General features: G+C 43.6%; 1 long non-coding RNA gene across 2 annotated transcripts in view; it reads left to right on the top strand.

The window, feature by feature from the left end:
* The window catches only part of LOC138743410 (uncharacterized), a 40,855-nt gene extending 33,347 nt beyond the window's left edge, over window positions 1-7,508 (top strand). For both annotated transcript variants that reach the window (XR_011344898.1, XR_011344874.1), the window contains exon 4: window positions 6,511-7,508. This is a non-coding gene — a long non-coding RNA (uncharacterized lncRNA). The remainder of the gene's footprint in view (window positions 1-6,510) is intronic.
* Window positions 7,509-25,197: the final 17,689 nt, after the last annotated feature.

Raw genomic sequence — 25,197 nt, 5'->3', positions numbered from 1 at the left:
ATCAGTATCAACGGGATTTGTCCCTGCCACCCACCATCCCCCTTGTACCCAAAAGCAGCGACACGAGCCCGCTGCATGGTGTGCTATCTGTTCTTGTAAGCTCCTGATGCAAACAGAGAAAAAAATGAAACACTAAAGATGTTATGACCTTTTGGAAGTTTAATAAAAAATTGTTTTCCATTGCACATGTATGGTTTTTTAAATATTCAACCATATAACCATATAACCATATAACCATATAACCACTTACAGCACAGAACAGGCCAGTTCGGCCCTGCTAGTCCATGCAGTAGCAAATCCCCATCCTCCTAGACCCACTGACCAGCCCCTCTAGTCCCCTCCTATCCATGTAACGATCCAGTCTTTCCTTAAATGTAACCAATAATCCCGCCTCGACCACGTCTGCCGGAAGCTCATTCCACATCCTCACCACCCTCTGCGTAAAGAAATTTCCCTTCACGTTCCCCTTATAATTTTCCCCCTTCAATCTTAAACCATGCCCTCTAGTTTGAATCTCCCCCTTTCTTAATTGAAAAAGCCTATCCACATTTACTCTGTCTGTCCCTTTTATAATCTTAAACACCTCTATCAAGTCCCCTCTCAATCTTCTATGCTCCAGAGAAAAAAGCCCCAGTCTGCACAACCTTTCCCTGTAACTCAGACCCTGAAATCCTGTCAACATTCTCGTGAACCTTCTCTGCACTCTCTCTATTTTGTTTATATCTTTCCTATAATTTGGTGACCAAAACTGTACACAGTACTCCAAATTTGGCCTCACCAATGCCTTGTACAATTTCATCATAACCTCCCTACTCTTGAATTCAAGTTATATAAATATGCTGAAGGCCACACATGGTAGGACAAGGCAAGGCAACACATGGCTGCCTTCTTCAATCACCTGTGCACTTCACGCGTATCGTTACAAATGACAGGGTCATAGCTTAAAACCATTAAAAGTGACTACAATATATAAGGTGCAAAAAGGTATCACCATGACCCACCACCATGTTATCGCACTCAAGAGTGTGTTATTCCATTGAAAAGTGCACAGCGCATTGCTCACATCAGTGTTTAATTCATCAAGTTATGTACATTAAATACAAAGGGTCAATTGCCTGAGCAGCATGAACATAACGCCTTTCTGCAGTCATTTCAGAACTACACATCAATCCAGCATGGGAAGGAAGGAGGTGGAAGGGGGAGACTGCAAAAGACCCAGCCATCTCACTTGTCTTCACGTGGCCACGACCGTAACATGTCGGTGTGGAATGATACAGCATGTTGATGGCAGGGGGTTAGTATATGTCATGCGGGGGACTGTACAGTTGTGGGAGCGGCTGCTGCGGAGGGAAGCCATTCTCAAATCGAGCTACCATGTTGTGGAACATGGAGGACTGCCTGTCCACTGCAGCGCTAAGTTCCCGCAGAGCAGATGGATGACAAGGCATTCATGGCCTGCACCTGCCTGCCAACGTCAGCCCTGTATCCTCTTACTCCGTAAGATTGGCAAGCATAGCTCTCTCCTGCTCCAGCTGCATCTCAGGCCTTCAGCTGATCACCGTTTCTCTCCTCTTCATCCAGTGACGTTATCATGGCCTCCTACTCCTTTGAGAGAACCTGCGCTTTCATCAACCACTGACGCTTGCGTCTTGGACAGGGTACTGTGGATCATATCAGGAAAAGGGGATTAATAGTGAAATTACGTGCTTTTCCACACATGAAACATTGACAAAACTATACCTGTCTTATGGGGTGTCCTTCCTGCCTCAGCCCTTCCAGTGCCATTGATTTCAGCTGCCATCTTGTCGGATTTCAAGACATCCATATCAGCACCCATAGATAGATCAAAGGTGACTGGCAACTCCTTTCCCGACGGGTCTCCACCATCAGTGCTGCTGGTTGCCGCCTGAGACGACACAGGGATGACCGCTGTGGAATCAGGGCTCTCCATTCAGTGGTGTTGCTGAGCAGCTTGTTGTGGCATGGCTCAAAATACGGCAAGTCCAAACGTCCGCTGCCGCTCCTCCTGTTATGATCCTGTACAGAGTGGAACTTCTTCCTCAAGCTCTTAATCTTGGTGACTACCTGGCCTTTACTATGGGCTGTGACCACGTGCTGAAAGTGCACTGGCCAGTCATTGAAAGGTAGGACCATTCCCACTGTCCCTGTGAGCTCCTTTTCCTGGCCTTTCTCAAACAAGAGATCAAGAAGCAGTCTGATTTCTCCATCTGCCCAATTACCAGCCATTATCCCAATGCTCTTCCTAAATGGGAACACATCTGGGATGCCTCCCTGCCGTGCCCACTGTCGGGGTTTTAAAATTCTTGCTTCTCCTCAGTACGTCTGAGTACGTCACTGTAACGTCATGCGCCCACCCACAAAGAGCCACCTAGCACATTCAAATCGATCGGCGGAGGGCTGCACTGCGGAGAGTACCCCTCTCTCAGAGAGGGGTTGGAATATGCGGCTTGGAGACTGTGATAGTACAGATTCTATCACCAATGTGTATATGTACAGATTGTAGTGTAGTGTAGGTTGCCCATTCAGAGCCAGCTCTTCAGCGCTTGACGTCCTGTTTTGCGGAAACTGCCAAAATGTTTGGCCTGGAAGTCAGCCTGAAGAAAACTGAGGTCCTCCATCAGCCAGCTCCCCACCATGAATACCAGCCCCCCCCCCCCTCCCACATCTCCATCGGGCACACAAAACTCAAAACGGTCAACCAGTTTACCTATCTTGGCTGCACCATTTCATCGGATGCAAGGATCGACAACGAGATAGACAACAGACTCGCCAAGGCAAATAGCGCCTTTGGAAGACTACACAAAAGAGTCTGGAAAAACAACCAACTGAAAAACCTCAAAAAAATTAGTGTATACAGAGCCGTTGTCATACCCACACTCCTGTTCGGCTCCGAATCATGGGCCTTCTACCGGCATCACCTATGGCTCCTAGAACACTTCCACCAGCAATGTCTCAGCTCCATCCTCAACATTCATTGGAGCGACTTCATCTCCAACATCGAAGTACTCGAGATGGTAGAGGCCGACAGCATCGAATCCACGCTGCTGAAGATCAAACTGCGCTGGGTAGGTCACGTCTCCAGAATGGAGGACCATCGCCTTCCCAAGATCGTGTTATATGGCGAGCTCTCCACTGGCCACCGAGACAGAGGTGCACCAAAGAAGAGGTACAAGGACTGCCTAAAGAAATCTCTTGGTGCCTGCCACATTGAACATCACCAGTGGGCAGATATCGCCTCAAACCGTGCATCTTGGCGCCTCACAGTTCGGCAGGCAGCAACCTCCTTTGAAGAAGACCACAGAGCCCACCTCACTGACAAAAGACAAAGGACGAAAAACCCAACACCCAACCCCAACCAACCAATTTTCCCTTGCAACCGCTGCAACCGTGTCTGCCTGTCCCTCATCGGACTTGCCAGACACAAACGAGCCTGCAGCTGACGTGGGCATTACCCCTCCATAAATCTTCGTCCGCGAAGCCAAGCCAAAGAAAGAAAGAAAGAGTGTAGGATGACTGTGATTGGCTGAGAATGTAGCCACACCTACTGGCAGGTCTTAAAGGATTGCTCCTAGCCAGACCAGGTCATTCTGGACTGGTCAACCTACTTGTGATATCCTCCAGTCTTTTAGTTAATAAAAGCCTTGGTTTGGATCAGCAAGTCTTTGGTTCTTTCGACGCTCTCTACAGAGACCACCTCCACACATTCAGAAAGGTAATTGATTATGTGTTTTGACAGACTTTCTCTGCCTTTACATCCAGACTTTTGGACTATCTAAAATGACCTTATCCTTCCAAAGCACCGCTGTAATACTCTGACAGGCAATGCAACACCTCCCCCTCTTCTATCATACCTGAAGCAACAAAATCCTGCTTTGTTTAGTTGCCAATCACACCTCTCCTGCAGCATGTTTCACTAATGGTAACACATCATAATTCCAACTATCTATTCATACTCTAAGCTCATCCACTTTTTTCACAATGCTCCGAGCATTGAAATAAATACATTTAAGAAAATCTCCTTCTCTTGCACTCCATTGATACAACTTCTCTATCTTCAATTTCATCCTTTCTCCCCTACATCTATTCTTTCTCTTTGGTTCCCCTCTTCCTTCAAACTAGTTTAAACCCATCAAAGCCACATTAGCAAACACACCTGCAAGAATATTTGTCCCGTTCCAGTTAAGATGTAAACCGTCCCACCAAAACAGTTCCCACCTTCCCTGAAATGTTGCTCACTTATCTACAAATCTAAAGCCCTCCCTCCTGCACCATGTTTTCAACCACGTTTAGCTGCACTATCTTTCTATTTCTTACCTGCTCTTGGCACTGGTAGCAATCCTGAGATTGCTATCCTGGAGGTCCTGTCCTTTAACCTCACTCCTAGCTCTCTAAACTCACCCTGCATGACCTTCACACCCTTCCTCTCCACATGGACCACAACATCTGGCTGTTCTCCTTCCTCTCTCAGTATTCCATGGACTCTATCTGCAATGTCCCGTACATTTTCACCAGAGAGACAACATACCATACAAGATATCCAATCTCCTCCATAAAACCTTCTATCTGTACTCCTAACTATAGAATCCCCATCACAGCTTCCCTTCCCTTTTTAGTCATCGGACCAGACGTTGTGCCAGAGACCTGATCTCTGCAACTCATCCTTGGTACATCGACTCCTCTACAGTAGCCAAAGTGGCATACTTGTTCTCTCCCATCAGAGAACCCTGCTATGCCTGTCTATTACCTTTCCTCCTATCCATAATTCAACTAACCTCCTCCCAACTCTTAAGTATATCATTATTTCTATAACTGCTAACTCTTACCCCCTCGGCCTCCTGAAAGCTCCTCAGCCCATCCACCTCCAGCTCCAATTCCACAACCTGTTCGTTTAGGAGCTGAATCTGGAAGCATCTCTCATGTATGAAGTCCCTGGGGTCATTGCAGTTTCCCCAATCTCCCACATTATACAAGAGGAGGATTTCCTTGCCTTGCCTTCCATCTCCTCTCTTTCCCTAAATCTACTCTCTTAAGAATTCCACTAGCCCCTCTTAACTTTAACTATTTTTCTAACTTTCACTCAACTCTAACTGCTTTAATAGGTCCCCAAACACTAATAGCGCACTCTCACCATATTTCTTTTATTTTTAAAATCTAACTTCTTCCACTGTGTGGATGATGTTATATTTTATATTGTATATAGATATGTTTTAAAGGAGATAAATTGTGGAGCTTTTTAAGTGTTGGTCACAAACAAACACTTCACAACACAGATCTATTTTAAAATGCCAGAGCTCTGCCCAAGCCAGACAGTCCAGGCTCCGAGTGCTTCTGCAAAAATTTTGAAGAATGCCTATGGAGACTTCACAAGTAGGTGTTAATTAGACATGCTGTGGAGTAATGGATTATTGTTTTGGAAAATAACAGATGAATGGACTCAGAAGATTAGGTCCAGTGCCGCAGTCTGTCTGAATGAAGTTTACTGTTCTAAGAGGGTCATGTGGTCTTCTCTGAGAGAGAGAGAGAGAGAGAGAGAAAAAATTCAGCTGTACAGTTCTACAGTTCAGCAGCAGCTGGGACTCGAACATGACAAGCTGACAAGATTGCTTCAAACCCCATTTGGAGATGGGTTGTGAGTTCTGAGTTCAGCCTGTTCAAAGCCATTGTGGTCTATACAAGAGGAGATAGCTGGCTGCATAATGTTTCATTTAAAATAAGGGAAACAGAAAATGAACTCTGTGGTGACCTGAAAGAAAGAGGTTATCATATGGAAAACCCTGATGGGGCAAGTTTCTTCAGCAAGATACTGAAGTGGCTGATCGGAAGGAATCAGTTTGTGTCCAACGAGCAGCAAATCTCTCTCTGAAAACTGACAAGAACCTTCCTGAGCAGTAACCATTTACCTTTCAAGCACCAAAGCCTGGTGAAATTCATAAATGTTAAATTCTGTGCACAGTATAAGAATTGCTTGATACCGGTGAACTTGGAAGAGAGAGAAGTGAGATTGGACTGTGAATTAAAGAACTTATTGAGGACCATTTCCATCCAGTACATAGGATCTTTGACTCAGTACCATCAAGAAGGAGATGCAGGAGCATCAAAATCAGGACTGCCAGGCTGGGGAATAATTTCTTCCTGCAGGCTGTGAGACTGATGAACTGTTTCCTGTAAATGAGTAAATCATCATAAAATATTTATAGACCTTTATTTAACATGATATCTTTATGTAGTTATGTGATTATTATGTGCTGTGCATTATGTGTGTATGGTGGGCATCATGGTCCAGAAAAATGCTGTTTTGCCTAATGATAATAAATTTGAACTTGAAGATATCACAAAATGCTTTAAGGCCAATTAAATGTACGAAAGTGTTGTTAATAAACCAAAAGAATCAATGTTCAAATGTTGACATGAAATTTGATTAACTGTGAATTTCTGAAATTGTTCAAAATTGCCTTCTGCTAATTATTTCCCAATATTGGGTGTTTTTAGATGCAGGCCGATTCATCTGCCTGGAAGACTGAGGAGTAGAATGAAAATCTTTTCAATTGGCAGAATCATAACTATTGGACTCAGAACAATTTGAAACTCATCCACAGTTGGCAGAAACAAAGGCATCAACACTTCTGGAACACACCATCTGGAAGAAAATGACTGATCAATGTTAACTTGCCCAAGGTTGCAGGGACACCAGTCTTCTGGCTGCACCTCAACCTTTGATAGAAATCATTATAAGGTGTTCGAGTTCATAATGAGTCCGCACATCACGCTTTTGATTCCACACGTTACACTTTTGATTCCGTCTGACATCTTGAAGAGAATCACTCCTGGGAGTGATACTGCAGTTCCCTGTAAAATCAATCCAGGCAACAGAAGCTTCTCTAATCTCACTGTTTGCATGAGCACAGTGTGTGCCCAATTTCTGAAGCCTGGAACTGCTGAGCTAGCTGAAGAGTTATTATCTAAATTTTGGCAAGTGTAACAATCTGAGCCCACAGTTATGACAGAAATTCCTCGCACCCTCTCGACTTAGATTCAAATTTTCCAGCAATTATTAGACTGCCATATCTGTTCACTAATATTGTCCAAATGCCATTTAGTATAATGCTTCATATTGAAAGAAATTCCGAAGCAAATGTTTGTAATAATTTGTATTCGTAAAACAACGGTTCAGTCTCAGAAAGATAAATGGTGTACAGAACAAAACATCTAAGCTATTGTAAGCGTAGTTTATCATGAAATCACAGGACTGAAAGCAAATCAGCTCTATGTCTGGACAGAATTTGAAAGAAACCTCCCCCAGTCTTTTCTCATGACTCCACGAATCCTTCTTTTACAAACGGATATGTAATCCCCTTCAGAATCTGAATCCATTTTTACTGTCCTTTTAGGCAAAACATGCTAAATATTGAGAATTTGTTCATACCTTTGCTAAAACAAGTTAGGGAAACCATTTAATACTGTGAATCAATATGCTATGAAAGGATGCAAACCAGTTGATCGCCAAGATTTCTTGGCAGAGTTTCTGGTGTGTCAAATTAAAACCTTATGGTTCTTTATCAGTGAATGTTTGGATGGTCGCTCTCATTCCCCGCTTTTGTTTCTGCCTTCAGTAATTTCTCAGAGAATACGTGTGCGCACCACTGTTTTTGGTATGTGTCTTGATGTCATGCTGTGGATCCTGGCCCCATAGCTATATCAATTAATCATTTTATTTTAAAACACTGCTGACAGTTATATTTTAAAACACTGCCTACGAGGTGATCAGCTGACAGTCCTGAGGGGCCAACAATAAAGTGATCTCTGCAGAAACATAATTCAAAGATACCAAAACCAAACACAAATAATTGCTGAATGTATAGTTTTCTTAAATTGATGCCAGTCAGAAGCATCAGTCAGCTAATGAGTTTCAATGCTAAATTTATGCATTTTTATATCTGCAGGTCAGAAGCGGCTGAAAATATCTCATTGGATTTAAAGGCTGCTAATTTATCAATGTTCCCTCTAAGGCCACAGTGAATTACTTTTTGCTGTCTATTAACATATCTTATTCATTTTAAGATATTTTTAAAATACAAGGTCTTATTGATAAGATTAAAGAGTTTAAGATCATATCAATTTATACTGAATTCTGACTTTCAATGAGTGGAATGGGAGGAGGTATCGGTGTAGTTTGGGAAGGAAGGGGAGGGGTGACACCCCTGCAGCAGTGGGCCTGAGAGCAGAGCACTTTTCAGAGTTGCTTTAATACAGCCCCTCCAATAATGTATTATTTCTGGTTTCTTGACCGATTGACCCAATTACTGATCAGTCAACCCACGACATCGAAGAACATAAGAAATAGGAGCAGGAGTTGGCCGTCCGGCCCATCGAGCCTGCTCCGCCATTCAATAAGATCATGGCTGATCTGATCATTGACTCAACTCTACCTTCCTCCCTTTTCCCCATATCCCTTAATTTCTTTTTTAAAGAAAAAAATCTAATCTAACTGAACCTTAAATAGGTTTAATGAAGTCGCCTCAACCACTTCCCTGGGCAGAGAATTCCACAGATTCACTACTCTCTGGGAAAAACAGTTTTTCCCCATTTCCATCTTAAATCTACTCCTCTGATTCTTGAGGCTGCGTCCCTAGTTCTGGTCTCACCGACCAGTGAAAACAAGTTTCCTTTCATAAGTCTGAGCGATTCTGGAGTTAGCTACAAAATACTCAGTAGCTGTTGGGGTAAAACATAAAAGTCTGAAGGCATCATGATTGAAATAAAACACAATGCTGGAGAAACTCAGCAGGGTATACAGTGTTCTTTATACAGCAATGTTTCAGGCTTGAGCCCTTCGTCAAGGTACATGTTGATGAAGAGCTTAAGCCCGAACCATAGGTTGTATATCATCATTTTACTGTTTGACCTGCTGAGTTTCTCCAACATTGTGTTTTTACTCTGTGTCTGCCCCTTGGTACAATGACTCCTCACTGGAACTCCTGCTGGGTCTGTGGGAGTTTGCAAGGAAGAATAAGTGCGTGGGTGACACCAATTAGAATGATCTGGGTCTTATTGCAATGGTAAACAGCTGGAAAGTAGCACCACACTCCCAGTTTCAAGGTGCAAGCAGAGAAATGACCTCTAAATGGAGCTTTCATAGTGTCATCAGGTAGAACTCTCCAGATTCAAGATGCTTAACTTTTCTTCCAGATCACCTATCAATTATTTTAAATCTATGCTCTTTGGCTATTGGCCCTCAGGGTGAATAGTCTACCTCTTCCATTATTTGAAATTCACTAATCAGTCATCTTTTAAATTTCTCTGTTCCAAAGCAGATAAACTTGTATTTTTCATTCTCTTCTTACCCTTGAAAATATATTTGTAAATTTCTATTACATTTCCAATGTTTTTGTATCATCCCTGAAGCATTGTGGCAGAATTATCAGTGATTGATCACTTTCCAATATGGTATTTTTGCTTTTACATTCATTTCCTCTTTTTATAAACCAGAATGACACTCGTGATTTTGAACCATCTTGAGTGACAGAGTCTCATTATTATCCCATGCCGAACTCATGCCTTTTTAGTGTAGATCCATTAATACTTTTCAGTCGATTTAACTCTGTCTAATACTGCAGCTTATTTAACTATTTAACATTTAACATTTGTAATTTGAAATCTCCATCTCATTTTTGCATAGTCAATTTTTACATCAACTCCAATGCTGCTTCCTTCCCTGAACCTAGGTGGTTTATAAAAACTAAATAAGCAATGGACCCAAAACTGATCATGAGGGAAGTTGTCTCCCAGTCTGAAATGCAGGAGAAATTGTTTGGATGAGTAGAGAATCGCATCTGTTGAACAAATCATTTGTCGTGGGTGGTGGAACTGACATAAACCTGTATACAAAGTACTTAGAAAACAACAACTGAAAAACTGTGGGTGGGTGAGAGCTGGCTTAATAGAGAGGTAAAAGAATATGAGGGGCATAGATAGAGTGGGCGGCCAGCATCTTTATCCTAAGATGCTAATGGCCAATACCAGAGGACATCTATTTACGTTGAGTGGAGGAAAGTTTAAAAGAAATGTCAGAGGAATTTTTTTTTAGGCAGAGTGTGGAAGTTGTTTGGAATGCACTGCCAGGGATAATGGTGGAGGTTGACACAATAGGAACATTTAAAAGACTCTTAGTTAAGAACATAGATGGGAGGAAACCCCTTCCCTCCCTTGCAGGCCATAACTCTCTATTTTTCTACATCCAAGTTGAGTAAGAGTATGTTCACACAGCTTGACACAATGTGAAGTTCCCATACTGTATTGTTCTGTTCTAAGCATTATGTGAGCTAGATGGTTTACAAGTCTTCCCTTGCCTGGAACTGTTTCTATGTTGCTATGGCAATTTACCACTTAATATGCTGTTGGAATATTACAGGTTCCAGGACTAACTGGGGCATATCTCCATTTGACCTCTTTTACAGGGTGGTTTGATGAGTTCTTGTTTCATTTCTACAATTACTTTTCGTTTGTTGTAAGTTACACCTGTGCCTGTTACACCATCCCATCAATGCTGAGCGGGGGAAAGATTTCAGACACTGAAAGAATTTCTTGCCCTTTTTGAGAATGTATCATTGGATCTTTAATGGTTATCATGTTGCTCTGGACCATGCAAACAGGACACCAGTTCAGTGATGATTGTGAACCAGCTAACTCCTTAAATGTGGTTCCAACTTTGTTATTGAATTTAGTGGTTGACAGTTCAAAAGAAAGAACATTCATATGGTAGATTTAAGAGTCTGGCTATTGACATAAATTAAAAGGCAAGATTGTAGAATTCCTCAGGGACCAAACTATTCTGAAGTTAAACTTGAGGAGGAGGAAGATAATGAGGAAACAGGCTTCAGCATTGTTGAATGTAAACGAGCTGGAGCTAGGAATGCCCAAACAGTAAAGCACTAGGGGAGGCTTCATGGCAGAACTTTGAGAATAAGAGAGGTTGGCAGCAGGCGATATACCCTATTGAGCTGCATAAGAATCAAGGTTGATGAGGGGGAATGGGTGAAAGGAAGGTCGCTCCGACAGGACTGAAATAATCCGATAATGAACAGGACTACTAAAGTGCTTTTGTGTGGCAAGTTTTATATTTTATAAATGAAGCACATTGCCATAACCATGGGAGAGGGTTACCCATGTGGCAACACACAGGGTGAGGGTTTGCCAGCTGAAACATACAAAAGGCAGAACGAGTATGAATGTAGGCCAAAGTGCTTTGGGTTAAGAGTCTGTTGGAACTGAGCACAAAGCTGGCTGCTGTTCCCATTTCACAGGTGAGATCCCCTGTGATAGCTCAATTGACTGTAAAGCTTGGGGGATGTTACGGACTGGAACGGTCGATTATGAATGGGGAGGTGAATGGTGAGACTCTTGATTGTCTAATAGACTCAGGGAGTACTGACAGCTACATCCACAAGAAAGTTGCCAGAGCCTTAAATTTGCGGAGATATTCAGTGAACCGAAAGATATTGATGGTTTGAGTGAACTTACAAAAATTGTACAGGACAAGTGTAAAGTTACTTGAAATTTGCAGGGACATTGCCTTGCTGATGTGTGGCTCTTTATTATGCTGGAGCTCTGCACCCCTGTGTTACTGGGATTAGATAGTCAATCTCAGATGAACAGTGTAGTGTTAAATTTCGGTGGGCCCCCACACTTTCCATCCCTCATGCTAGTTACTGCGGTCTGTCCACATTAAAGATCAAAGCTCCTTCTCTTTTCAGTGATTTATCCCCTGAGTGTCAGCCAATTGCCACTAAGACCCGTTCTTACAGCAAAGAGGATCGTGAGTTTATCAAAGCAGAGACCCAGAGGGAGTCATTGAACCTAGTAAAAGTCTGTGGTGGGCCCAAGTGGTAGTCGTGAAAAAATCACACTAAGAGACGACTGGCTATTGACTACAGCCAGACAATCTACCGTTACACTAACCTGGATGCCTATCCCCCTGCCGCGCATCTATGAAATGATTAATCAGATAGAGCAATACAAAGTGTACTCCACTATCGACCTCAAAGCAGTTTATCACCAAATCCCCATTAAGGAAAGGGAATGGCCCTATACGGCTTTTGAGGCTGATGGGGGGCTATACTAGTTTAAAAGGGTACCTTTTGGGGTCACTAATTGTGTGTCTGTGTTTCAGAGAGAAATGGATAAGACTGTTAGGATGTATGAGTTACAGGGTATGTTTCCCTATCTGGATAACGTCATAATCTGTGGGAAAACAGGCTGAGCACGACAACAACTTAAAGAAATTAAGAAATTTTTAGCAACAGCTAAAGAACTCAACCTTACATTTAATGAGGGCAAATGTGTGTTCAACACGACAGAGCTACCCATTCTGGGCTACATTGTCCGCAAGGGCGAAATCCTCCCTGACCCAGAAAGAATGACCCCCCCTTAAGAAGTTACCACCCCCAGACTCAGCAAAAGCCCTTAAAAAGTGTATGGGATTCTTTTCCTACTACTGTAAATGGATTTGGGACTACGCCACAAAGGCATGCCCTCTGTTTGACACTAAATCTTTTCCTCTCTCTCCAATGGCCTTGAAGGCTTTCAAGAGAATTAAAGCTGATATTGCCAAAGCTGCACTCTCGACCATTGACGAGGTCCCATTCAAAGTGGAAACTGATGCCTCAGATTGTGCCTTGGCAGGAACCCTTAATCAAAAGGGCAGACCTGTGACATTCTTCTCCCGCATGTTACGCAGACCTGAACTTAAATATCCTACCATTGAAAAAGAAGCCCAGGCTATTATTGAAGCTGTTCGCTACTAGAGACACTTTCTAGCCGGCAGAAAATTTACTCTTGTCACTGATCAGAAATCTGTAGCCTACATGTTCAGTACTAAACACAAAAGTAAAATCAAGAATGATAAAATGACACACTGGTGAATAGAACTCTCAACTTATAATTATGAGATCCAGAGCAGACCGGGCAGGTTAAATGATCCCTGTGGTGCATGGTCACAATCTGCTGCTGGTGCTCAGCTGGAGGGGCTAAAAGAGATCCATAGCAGACTGTGCCACCCAGGCGTCATGAGATTCGTCCACTACATAAGGGCTAACAACCTTCCTTACTCTCTGGAAGAAGTCAGGAAACTGACTAAAAGCTGTCCTGTTTGCGAAGAATGCAAACTGCAATACTTCAAAGCTCCGGAGGCCACTCTCATCAAGGCAACCCAACCTTTTGAGAGGATTAGCTTAGATTTTAAAGGACCATTACCTTCCAACAACAAAAATGTATATTTCCTTACTGTAATGGACGAAAATTCCAGGTTTCCCTTTGCGATACCCTGCCCTGACATCTCGTCATCATCTGTCATTAAGTCACTTGACAGAATTTTCAGCATTTTTGGTTTTCCCAATTACATTCATACCGATAGGGGCTCAGCATTCATGCGCACTGAACTGCGGCGAGCCCTGCTATGGAAAGGGATTGCCACCAGCCATACCACGAGCTACAACCTGCAGGGCAATGGGCAGGTCGAAAGGTCTAATGCTACAGTCTGGAAGACTGTTAATCTTGCTTTAAAAACACATGGTTACCCTGTTACCCGGTGGCAGGAGGAGCTGCCTGAGGTGCTACATTCTATTCGGTCATTATTGTGTACTGCAACAAATCAAACACCTCATGAACGTATGTTTGCCTTTCCTAGGAAATCAGGAACTGTGATGGACTGGCCAGCCTGTTTATCTGAGCCTGGAACCGTGCTGCTGAAGAGCCACGCTCGGGCGCATAAAACAGACCCCCTAGTCTGAATTTCTCACTGGGAAACTGTGTGCCATCGTCTGACAGCAGAGTGTGGGGTGTCCCATGCACCGAAAAGTCCCTCCTCAACTTAGTTATGACTGCCGAGGAGGTAGCATCACATAGAAAGTCTATTTCAAACCATCCAGAATATGAATCGATAAGTACCAAGTACTGCTGACTGTCATTTGAAGATGTCTGTTGCTACAGTTGACCAGGAGAGATCTGGCACCAGGTAGAGCTGTAGCAGCTCTCTCTGCAGGTGCGGCCTGGTTGCACACCGAGCAAGCTTGTACCTCCTGGTCTATCATTTCAGTCATCCTTGGCCAAAAAACAATGTCTCTAGCTTTGCGTTTGGTTGCTTCTGCACCTGGGTTCCCTCTGCGCAGGATGCTGAGATAAATGTTTTGCAGTGAACTCAGGATTTCTGCTCTCTAGCCCTTCATTATGATTCTGTCAACAATGAGTAGTTTATCTCAGAATGGGAAGTAGGGCTGATTGTTAGGCCAGCTGCCCTTGATAAAAGTACCCAGGGTCCTTAAAGTTGCATCTCAGTTCCTCCAACCAAGAGGAACAGATGTGCATTGCTGTCATTACCGCAAAAGCGTCCTCTTCCTCAGTGTGCTGAATCGTGCATTTTCTGAGAGCACGGGATAGCAAGGCGGCTAAGTGCATTTCTTTTCTACATGTAAACTGAAGTCAGGTTGTATTTCTGAAACCTAAGCATCATTCTCTGTAATTGTGCACGGGGAATCTGGAGGGGAAAAAAAAGGCATATTTGAGTTTTTAGGTGGAGACACTGGATCAAGTGGTGATGTGGGGTCTTGATGGAAAATGCTAACTATCCCTCTACTTCCACAGATGCTGCTTGATCTTCTGAGTTCACCTGGGAGTTTATTGTTTGCTTCGGCGTGTCAACTGGGAAGTTTAATATCCCAAAGCCCTCTGCTCATCAGCACTTGGCCATTATTTGATATCATGTGGGGTGAATTAAATTGGCTGATAACTAAAAGCTGCAGGATATCTTAAATGAAAAGAGAAAGTCCTGCAAATACTTACCCAGTCAGGCAACATCTGTGGAGAAAGAAATATGGTGAACTTGAAATGTCTAGGCCCAACAATTTTATGCTAGTTTAAAAAAAATCAGTGACTTTCTTACATCTAGAGGTCAGAAGCAGGAATTTTCATTGATGATTCGGTGTAGTCAGGTCTATTTGCATCTCCTTGGAGATCAAACAAACAGTGCCCAATGTACGTCAAGACCTTTCTGACTTTCAGACTAATTGCAGGCTTGTGCCAAGAAATGACCATTTGGATTAATGGTCCAACCATCCACCATTCCCCCCCCCCCCCACCATAAACCTCTTCCTGTACCAGACCCTACAGAATCCTTAGTAATGTTTTTTGTATTAATGTTGCTTGTAATTCCTATATAATCGCTGAATGTAATGGCAATAGTAATGAGATAAATAACTAGGAAAATTAAAATTACACCTTTAAATTACAATTTCATTCTACTTCATTCTCAAAAATTTTATTGATTATAGGTTCACAAATACCAATTACCACAATATTGTAGCTAAAACACCAGAAAATTTGTCATAGCAGTAGAACCTTTGGCAGAACTGACAAGAATAGAAAATAAAATAAAAGGGATTAAAAATAAAGGAGAAGGAGTATAAAATCAGCTTATTTGCAGATGACATCATAGTATACCTAACAGAACCAGAGGTATCAGTAAAAGAATTACATAAGAAATTGAAGGAATATGGAGAAATATCAGGGTAAAAGATCAACGTAAATAAAAGTGAAGTGATGCCAACGAGTAACGCAGACTATACAGAATTTAAAAAAGAATCACCATTTAAATGGCAAGAACAAGCAATTCTGATACCTAGGGATCAGGTTAGATAATAACTTAAGCCACTTGTACAAACTAAATTATTGCAGGAAGACTTAGAACATTGGAAAGAATTACTGCTAATGTTGATAGGGAGGGAAAACTGCATTAAAATGAATGTGTTCCCAAGGATACAATACTTATTTCAAATATTACCAGTTCCCTTAACAGAAAAATTCTTAAGGAACTAAAGAGAATAATAAGAAAATTCTTGTGAAAGGGAGGTATTAAATAAATTAACAGAGAGGTACAATCAAGGTGGTTTACAGTTACCAAGCTTTAGAAATGATTATAGAGCCGCACAATTAAGGTATTTATCAATTTTTTACCAGACAAGGGAAAAACCAGACTGGACCAAGATAGAACTAGATAAAATAGGGGAAAAGGTACCGGAACATATACTTTATAAGTAGGATGAAAAGCTGGTGCAATATAAAAACTCACCAGTACTGCATCATTTGCTTAATACATGGAAGAAGATCCACTTAGAAAGGAAAAAAATGAATTATTAAATACCAAAATTACTATTGATGCAAAATCCACTAATCCCTTTTACAATAGACAACCTTTCCTTTAGAAAATGGGAGCGAAAAGGAATCAAAAGAATAGAAAATTGTTTTTTGGGAAATAATTTATTAACATTTGAACAGTTGAAGTACAAATATGGAATAACTCATGGTACAATGTTTGCATATCATCCACTGAAAGCTTATTTGAAGGATAAATTGGGAAACAGCTTGAGATTACCTGAAGGAAGCAGCTTTGAATATGTGATTACAGACACAATGATAATCAAAAGATTTATAACCTGTAGAGCGTGTCGAAAAAACCAAAGACTTGTTCATCCAAACCAAGGCTTTCATTAAATAAAAGACTGGAGCATATCACATGTAGGTCGACCAGTCCAGAATGATCTGGTCTGGCTAGGAGCAATCCTTTAAGACCTGTCAGTAGGTGTGGCTACACTCTCGGCCAGTCACAGTCATCCTACACTACAATCTGTACATATACACATTGGTGATAGAATCTGTACTATCACATAACCAACATGTACATTAAGCTGCAAGATAAGGAAAATGAAATCAGCTATAAACCTAAGCAGAAGTGGGAAAAGGATCTAAACATAAAGATAAAATATGAAGTATGGGAAAAGTTATGTTCTGGAACTATGAAGAATACAATAAACACAAGGTTATGCATGATACAGTATAATTGTCATGGTGGGGAGCTGGCTGATGGAGGACCTCAGTTTTCTTCAGGCTGACTTCCAGGCCAAACATTTTGGCAGTTTCTGCAAAACAGGACGTCAAGCGCTGAAGAGCTGACTCTGAATGGGCAGCTAAAGCGGCATCGTCTGCAAAGAGTTTACACAGGGTATATATCGCTCCTCAAAAGTTAAAAAAAATGCGATTCAACATTATCCGATAGATGTTTTCGCTGTAAGAAGGAAATGGAAACAACAGTACATGCAACTTGGTCATGTATGAAAGTAAATACGTTTTGGGAAGAATTAAATCAGATACTAAATTCTTTCTTTGGCTTGGCTTCGCGGACGAAGATTTATGGAGGGGGTAAAAGTCCACGTCAGCTGCAGGCTCGTTTGTGGCTGACAAGTCCGATGCGGGACAGGCAGACACGGTTGCAGCGGCTGCAGGGGAAAATTGGTTGGTTGGGGTTGGGTGTTGGGTTTTTCCTCCTTTGCCTTTTGTCAGTGAGGTGGGCTCTGCGGTCTTCTTCAAAGGAGGTTGCTGCCTGCCAAACTGTGAGGCGCCAAGATGCACGGTTTGAGGCGATATCAGCCCACTGGCGGTGGTCAATGTGGCAGGCACCAAGAGATTTCTTTAGTCAGTCCTTGTACCTTTTCTTTGGTGCACCTCTGTTACGGTGGCCAGTGGAGAGCTCGCCATATAACACGATCTTGGAAAGGCGATGGTCCTCCATTCTGGAGACGTGACCCACCCAGCGCAGCTGGATCTTCAGCAGCGTGGACTCGATGCTGTCGACCTCTGCCATCTCGAGTACTTCGACGTTAGGGATGAAAGCGCTCCAATGGATGTTGAGGATGGAGCGGAGACAACGCTGGTGGAAGCGTTCTAGGAGCCGTAGGTGATGCCGGTAGAGGACCCATGATTCGGAGCCGAACAGGAGTGTGGGTATGACAACGGCTCTGTATACGCGTATCTTTGTGAGGTTTTTCAGTAGGTTGTTTTTCCAGACTCTTTTGTGTAGTCTTTCAAAGGCGCTATTTGCCTTGGCGAGTCTGTTGTCTATCTCATTGTCGATCCTTGCATCTGATGAAATGGTGCAGCCGAGATAGGTAAACTGGTTGACCGTTTTGAGTTTTGTGTGCCCGATGGAGATGTGGGGGGGCTGGTAGTCATGGTGGGGAGCTGGCTGATGGAGGACCTCAGTCTTCTTCAGGCTGACTTCCAGGCCAAACATTTTGGCAGTTTCCGCAAAACAGGACGTCAAGCGCTGAAGAGCTGGCTCTGAATGGGCAACTAAAGCGGCATCGTCTGCAAAGAGTAGTTCACGGACAAGTTTCTCTTGTGTCTTGGTGTGAGCTTGCAGGCGCCTCAGGTTGAAGAGACTGCCATCCGTGCGGTACCGGATGTAAACAGCGTCTTCATTGTTGGGGTCTTTCATGGCTTGGTTCAGCATCATGCTGAAGAAGATTGAAAAGATGGTTGGTGCGAGAACACAGCCTTGCTTCACGCCATTGTTAATGGAGAAGGGTTCAGAGAGCTCATTGCTGTATCTGACCCGACCTTGTTGGTTTTCGTGCAGTTGGATAATCATGTTGAGGAACTTTGGGGGACATCCGAAGCGCTCTAGTATTTACCAAAGCCCTTTCCTGCTCACGGTGTCGAAGGCTTTGGTGAGGTCAACAAAGGTGATGTAGAGTCCTTTGTTTTGTTCTCTGCACTTTTCTTGGAGCTGTCTGAGGGCAAAGACCATGTCAGTAGTTCCTCTGTTTGCGCGAAAGCCGCACTGTGATTCTGGGAGTATATTCTCGGCGACACTAGGTATTATTCTATTTAGTAGAATCCTAGCGAAGATTTTGCCTGCCATGGAGAGCAGCGTGATTCCCTTGTAGTTTGAGCAGTCTGATTTCTCGCCTTTGTTTTTGTACAGGATGATGATGGTGGCATCACGAAGATCCTGAGGCAGTTTTCCTTGGTCCCAACAAAGCTTGAAAAACTCATGCAGTTTGGCATGCAGAGTTTTGCCGCCAGCCTTCCAGACCTCTGGGGGGATTCCATCCATACCTGCTGCTTTGCCACTTTTCAGTTGTTCGATTGCCTTATATGTCTCATCCTGGGTGAGGACCTCATCCAGCTCTAGCCTTAGGGGCTGTTGAGGGAGCTGGAGCAGGGCGGAATCTTGGACTGAGCGGTTGGCACTGAAAAGAGATTGGAAGTTTCTGACCATCGGTTGAGGATGGAGATCTTGTCGCTGAGGAGGACTTTGCCGTCTGAGCTGCGCAGCGGGCTTTGGACTTGGGGTGAGGGGCCGTACACAGCCTTTAGAGCCTCGTAGAAACCCCTGAAGTCGCCAATGTCCGCGCTGAGCTGGGTTCGTTTGGCGAGGCTAGTCCACCACTCATTTTGGATCTCCCGGAGTTTGCGCTGAAGATGGCTGCATGCGCGACGGAAGGCTTGTTTCTTTTCTGGACAGGACGGCTTTGTAAGGTGAGCCTGGTGGGCAGCTCGCTTCTTTGCCAGCAGCTCCTGGATTTCCTGGCTGTTTTCGTCAAACCAGTCCTTGTTTTTCCTGGAGGAGAAGCCCAGTACCTCTTCAGTGGATTGCAGTATGGTAGTCTTCAACTGATCCCAGAGGGTTTCAGGTGACGGGTCCGTGAGGCGGGTTGCATCGTCGAGCTTTGCTTTGAGGTTTGCCTGGAAGTTTCCTCTCGCTTCGTCTGACTGCAAGTTTCCCACATTGAACCTCTTTCTGGGGGCTTTACTGTTCCTGGGCTTTGGCTTGAAGTGAAGGTTGAGCTTGCAGCGAACCAGCCGGTGGTCAGTGTGGCATTCCGCGCTAGGCATGACCCTGGTGTGGAGCACATCTCGTTTGTCACTTTCTCGCACCAGGATGTAGTCCAGGAGGTGCCAGAGAGAGCAGCAGCGGCCCCGGCCCCGGTCCGGGCGAAGGGTGGGCGGCAGCGGCCCCGATCCGGGCAGGAGCAAGGGGGAGACGGCGGCCCTGGCCTCGGTCGAGTGAGGCAGGCGGAGGCCCCGATCCGGGCAGAGAGTGGGAGGCGGCGGCCCCAGTCCAGGCACAGGGAGAGCTGCGGCGGCCTCGGCCCCGGTCCGGGCAGTATGGACCGACCTAGGAGGGGAGCCAGGCCCCTCCAGCCCGGGTAAGAAACCTGTATAGGAGAAGGCCACTCCGATATAAAACCTACGACCCAAGGACCTCGCTGCCACGTCCCAGCTTGCTTGGCCACGGCACACGAACCATGGGTGTAAAGGGTAAGGCCAGTACTGCGCGCACTGCACTCCACCTAAAAGCTCCTTTGCACAGGCCCGAGGACAGGTCCACATCCTCCCCCTCTACGTCCTCCCCCTCCACGTCCTCCCCCTCAAAAGATGCTCACAAACTCAAGCTAGCATGCTGGAACATCAGAACCATGCTAGACAAGGCTGACAGCCACCGACCTGAACGTCGGTCTGCCCTCATTGCACATGAACTCCTCAGACTTGACATCGACATAGCCGCTCAGTGAAGTCCGCCTGGCAGATGTAGGCAGCCTCCAAGAACGCGGCGCGGGCTACACACTCTACTGGTCTGGCAAGCCTTCGGATGAACGACGCCTATCTGGTGTAGGCTTCATGGTCAAGAGCTTCATTGCCTCCAAACTCGAAAACCTTCCGACAGGCCTCTCGGACCGAATCATGTCCATGCGACTCCCCCTTCAAAACAAGTGTCGCATCACCCTCATCAGTGTCTATGCTCCAACCCTCCAGGCGGAACCAGCAGAAATGGACAAGTTCTACACCGACCTGCGCAACCTCATCCAACGCACCCCTACAGCCGACAAGGTTGTCATCCTGGGCGACTTCAACGCTCGTGTTGGCAAAGACTCAGAAACCTGGCCAGGAATCCTGGGCAAGCATGGCGTCGGCAAGTGCAACGACAATGGGCGCCTCCTGTTGGAGCTCTGCGCAGAACAGCGGCTTGTCATTACAAACACCCTTTTTACATACCAAAAAAACCAGAGATATTTCTTTTAAGTAACATAGAAGTGGAGAATTAGGCCTCAAATTGGATAAAGTGCAAAAAAAATTTCATTACGATACCCTTAGCGATAGCAAAAAAATGTATAATGTCAACTTGGAAGAGAACATGAGTATACAGCAATGGTAAAATGGAAATGAATAAATGTATTCCATTGGAAAAAATAACATATAATTTAAAAAATAAAGTCACAATGTTTGAACAAATTTGGGAACCGTACATGGAATATATCAGAGTGTGCTTGCCTACGACCTCCATCCCCTAAAATGAGAATGAAAATAAAAAGGAGACAAAACGACTAGACTCAGTGTGTAATACATAGATTACGCATTTTTCTTGTTTATTTTCCTTTGAGTGAAGATATTGTTTTATGGTTTTATTGTATTGTATAAGTTGAATATTTATGGGTTTTGGAGGGGGGTGGGTAGAGGGGAGGGAGGGGATGGGGGAAAAAAAGGGTAGAAAAGTCCACTGTGTAAATTTAATGAGATACATTTGTACATATTTTGGTTGATATGATCACAGTGTGAAAAATAAAAAGTTATTTTAAAAAAGTGTGTAGCTGTAGCAAATGAATTTCTTCTGATTCTGAAATTCCTCCTGGTTGCCCTTTAATGAACGAGGTAGGAGTGTGTTGTGAGAACAGCTCCAACCACACCCTAGCCCAACACATTGATTAACAGCTGATCCACCACCTTTGCTTCAGGAACCATGATTAGTGGGTTTTTTTATATAGCCTTTTCCAATTCTGTTACACCTCCACCTAAAATAGCTAAGGCAGCAAGTGAAGGGGATCACCAGCAGCTTCAATATTCACACAGTGTTGAAATGGAAATTCACCTTGACCAGGGACTCTGGTCTGAAACATTGGTTATATATCTTTGCCTCCTGTTGATGCTGCGGGATGTGTGGAGTTGTCCAGGAGCTTTGTATACAGCCATACCTCGACTTGCGCTTGATCAAGTATTGTCCAATCACAGATACGTCTAAGTTCACTATAAAGGCTTAATAAAAATGTTTAAATTTATGTCAGACGTTTAAGTAGTGCATCAGGCATTTGGCATTCCTGAGGAATTGACAAATGAAGAGCTGTTTGAACTGGAAGAGCAGCATGTTGCTGAAGAAGCAGCAAGAGAAAAGGAAGAAGAGGTGGAGGGGCTACTGAAAAGGTTAGCCATGAAGGGTCTAGCAGAAAGGTTTTCGACCTTTAACAGTGCACTGAAACAGGCAGAAGACGAGGATCCCAAGGCAGAATGTTACCTTTCAGTAGAAAGGAAAATAAATGGTGCAATTGCCTGCTATAGGGAAATTTATGTTCACAAAAAGGTAAATCAAACAAGCCACATTAGATATCTTCCTAATAAAACCGTCTCCTCCCATCAGAAGAGCCTCAGCCAGGTCCTTCGGGTGAAGTGACACTGGTATTTGATGTTGAGAAGTAAACAAAAAAAAGGTAGCCTGTAAAATTAGAAACTACTGATTTATTTTGTTTTTATTGATTTTTTTGAAGAATATACTGTACATTAGAAGAGTAGTGTACAGACCCGACACTCTGCAGCTGCCTTCACATCGTACAACACTTCAGCACCAGTCATGGCAAGTGCAGAACACATAAAATCTTATTACTATTATTACCTCTGTATGTATACATTCATAGCTACTGTGATTTTATTACCTATGGTATTTAGACATGAGTATGCACAATATAGAGGTTTAAGTAAATATATATGTGTCTCGTGGTATCTTATGTTGTACAGTATATTACACATGATGATCGATTTGCGCCCAAATCAATTTGGGTCCTCACTTCCAGAACGTAACCTGGACACAAGTCAATGCATGATGGTATATAGACTATAAGCGTAAGATATAGGGGTAGAAATAGGCTATTCATATGGCAGCATGGTTAGTGTAGCGGTTAGCGGTTAGTGCAAAGCAGTTACGGTGTCAGGGACTGGGGTTTGAACCCATACTGTCTCTAAGGAGTTTGTAAGTTCTTTCCATATCTGCGTGCATTTTCCCTGGGTGCTCTGGTTTCCTCCCACTGTCAAAAAATACTGGGGGTGTAGGGTAACTGGGCAGCATGGGCTTATGGGCCAAAATGGCCTGCCACCATGCTCTATGTCAAAATTTAAAATCTAAATTATAAATACCATCAAGTCTGTCCTGCCATTTAATCATGAACTGATCCATTTTCCCATTCAATCCACTGCCCAACCTTCTCCCCATAACCTTTGATGCCCTGGCTCATCAAGAACCTATCAATCTTTGCCTTAAAAACACCTAATAACCTTGTCTCCACAACTGCCTGTGGCAACAAATTCCACAGATTTACTACTCTCTGACTTAAGAAATTCCTTTGCAGCTCTGTTCTAAGTGGACACCCTTAAATCCTGAAGTTGTGTCCTCTTGTCCTAGACTCTCCCACCATGGGAAACAACCTTTCAACATCTACTCTGACCATGCCTTTCAACAATCACTATGTTTCAATGAGATCCCCCCACATTCTCCTAAATTCCAATAACTACAAGCCAAGAACTCCCCATATGATAATCCTTTCATTGCCGGAATCACCCTTGTGAAACTCCTCTGAATCCTCTCCAAGATCAGCACATCTCTTAAATGACGAGCCCAAAACGTGCTCACAAGACTCCAAGTGAGGTCTTCACCAGGTCCTTAATGTTGCATCAACATCACATCCCTAATCTTACATTCTATTTCTCTTGAAATGAATGCCAGTGTTGCATTTGCCTTCTTCACCACTGACTCAACATGCAACATTACCTTATGACTTCCAGCATGAGAACTCTCATGTCCCTTTGCATCTGAGTATTTTCAATTTTCTCCCCATTTTTTTTTTAAAAAGCTGGCCATTTATTTTTTCTACCAAAGTGCATAACCGTACACTCTCTGAGATTATATTTCATTTTCCACTTCTCTGCCCATTTTCCTAATCTGTCTAAGTCCTTCTGCTGCCTCCATGTTTCCCCAGCACTACCTGCTCCTCCACCTACCTTCGTATCATCGGCAAACTTGGCCACAAACCTATTCATTTCATAATCCAAAATCATTAACATACAGTGTAAAAAGAAGTGGCCCCACCAACCCCTGTGGAACACCTTAGCAAGTGGCAGCCAACCAGAGATGATCCCTGTATTGCAACTCTCTGCTTCCTGGCAATCAGTTCTACCCATGTTCATATGTTTCCTGTTACACCATGGGCTCTCATCTTGTTAACTAGCTTCATGTGCAACACCTTGTCAAAGGCCTTCTCAAAATCCAAATACACAAAATCCGCTGCATCTCCCTTATCCAACTAACTTGTCACTTCTTCAAAGAATTCCAATAAGTTGGTCAAGCAAAATTTTCTCTTCAGGACACCATGGTGGTTTTGCCAATCTTGTCATGTGCCCCGCAGTATTCCATAACCTCATCCTTTACAATTGACTCCAACATCTTTCCAACCACTGACGTCATGTTAACTGGTCTACAATTTCCTTTCTCCTGCCTCCCTCCCTTCTTCAATAGTGCGGGGACATTTTGATTTTTCAGTGTTCTGGGACTACAGTATACCAGAATCTATTTATTCCTGAAAGATCGTTACTAAATTCTCTACCATTACTTCTTTCAGAACATGGGGGTACAATCTATCTACTCTGGGATATTTATCCATCCTTAGATCAGCACCTTCTCCCTTGCAATAGTAACGACACCCACTTCCCTTCCCTGATACCCTTTGACACCTGGCACACTATTAATGTCTTCCACAGTGAAGTCTGATGCAAAATACTCATTGAGTCTCCCATTATAATTTTTCTAGTTTCAGTTTCTAGCGGCCCTATATCTACTCTCACCTCTCCTTAACTCTTCATTTACTTGAAAAAGCTTTATGTATCCTTGTTTCTACTTTACGCTAACCTACTTTCATGTTTCATCTTTTCCCTCCTTATGAGTGTTTTAGTTATCTGCTGCAAGTTTTTATAAACTTTCCAATCTTCTATCTTCCCACCAATTTTTGCTTTCTTGTATGCCCTCTCTTTTGCTTTCATGTTGGCTTTGACTCCCTTTTAGTCATACAGCATGGTAACCGGCCATTTTGACTCTACAAGTCTATGCCGCCCAATTTACACCCCATTAACCTACACCCTGGTACGTTTTGAATGGTGAGAGGAAACCAGAGCCCCTGAAGAAACCCCACGCAGAGACGGGGAGAATGTACAAATTCCTTACAGATACCGCGGGTTCAGTCCCAATCACGTGCG

The sequence above is a fragment of the Narcine bancroftii genome, chromosome 1 (genome assembly GCF_036971445.1).
Source record: "Narcine bancroftii isolate sNarBan1 chromosome 1, sNarBan1.hap1, whole genome shotgun sequence".
NCBI lineage: Eukaryota > Metazoa > Chordata > Chondrichthyes > Torpediniformes > Narcinidae > Narcine > Narcine bancroftii.
This window is presented reverse-complemented; position numbering and strand designations above follow the sequence as displayed.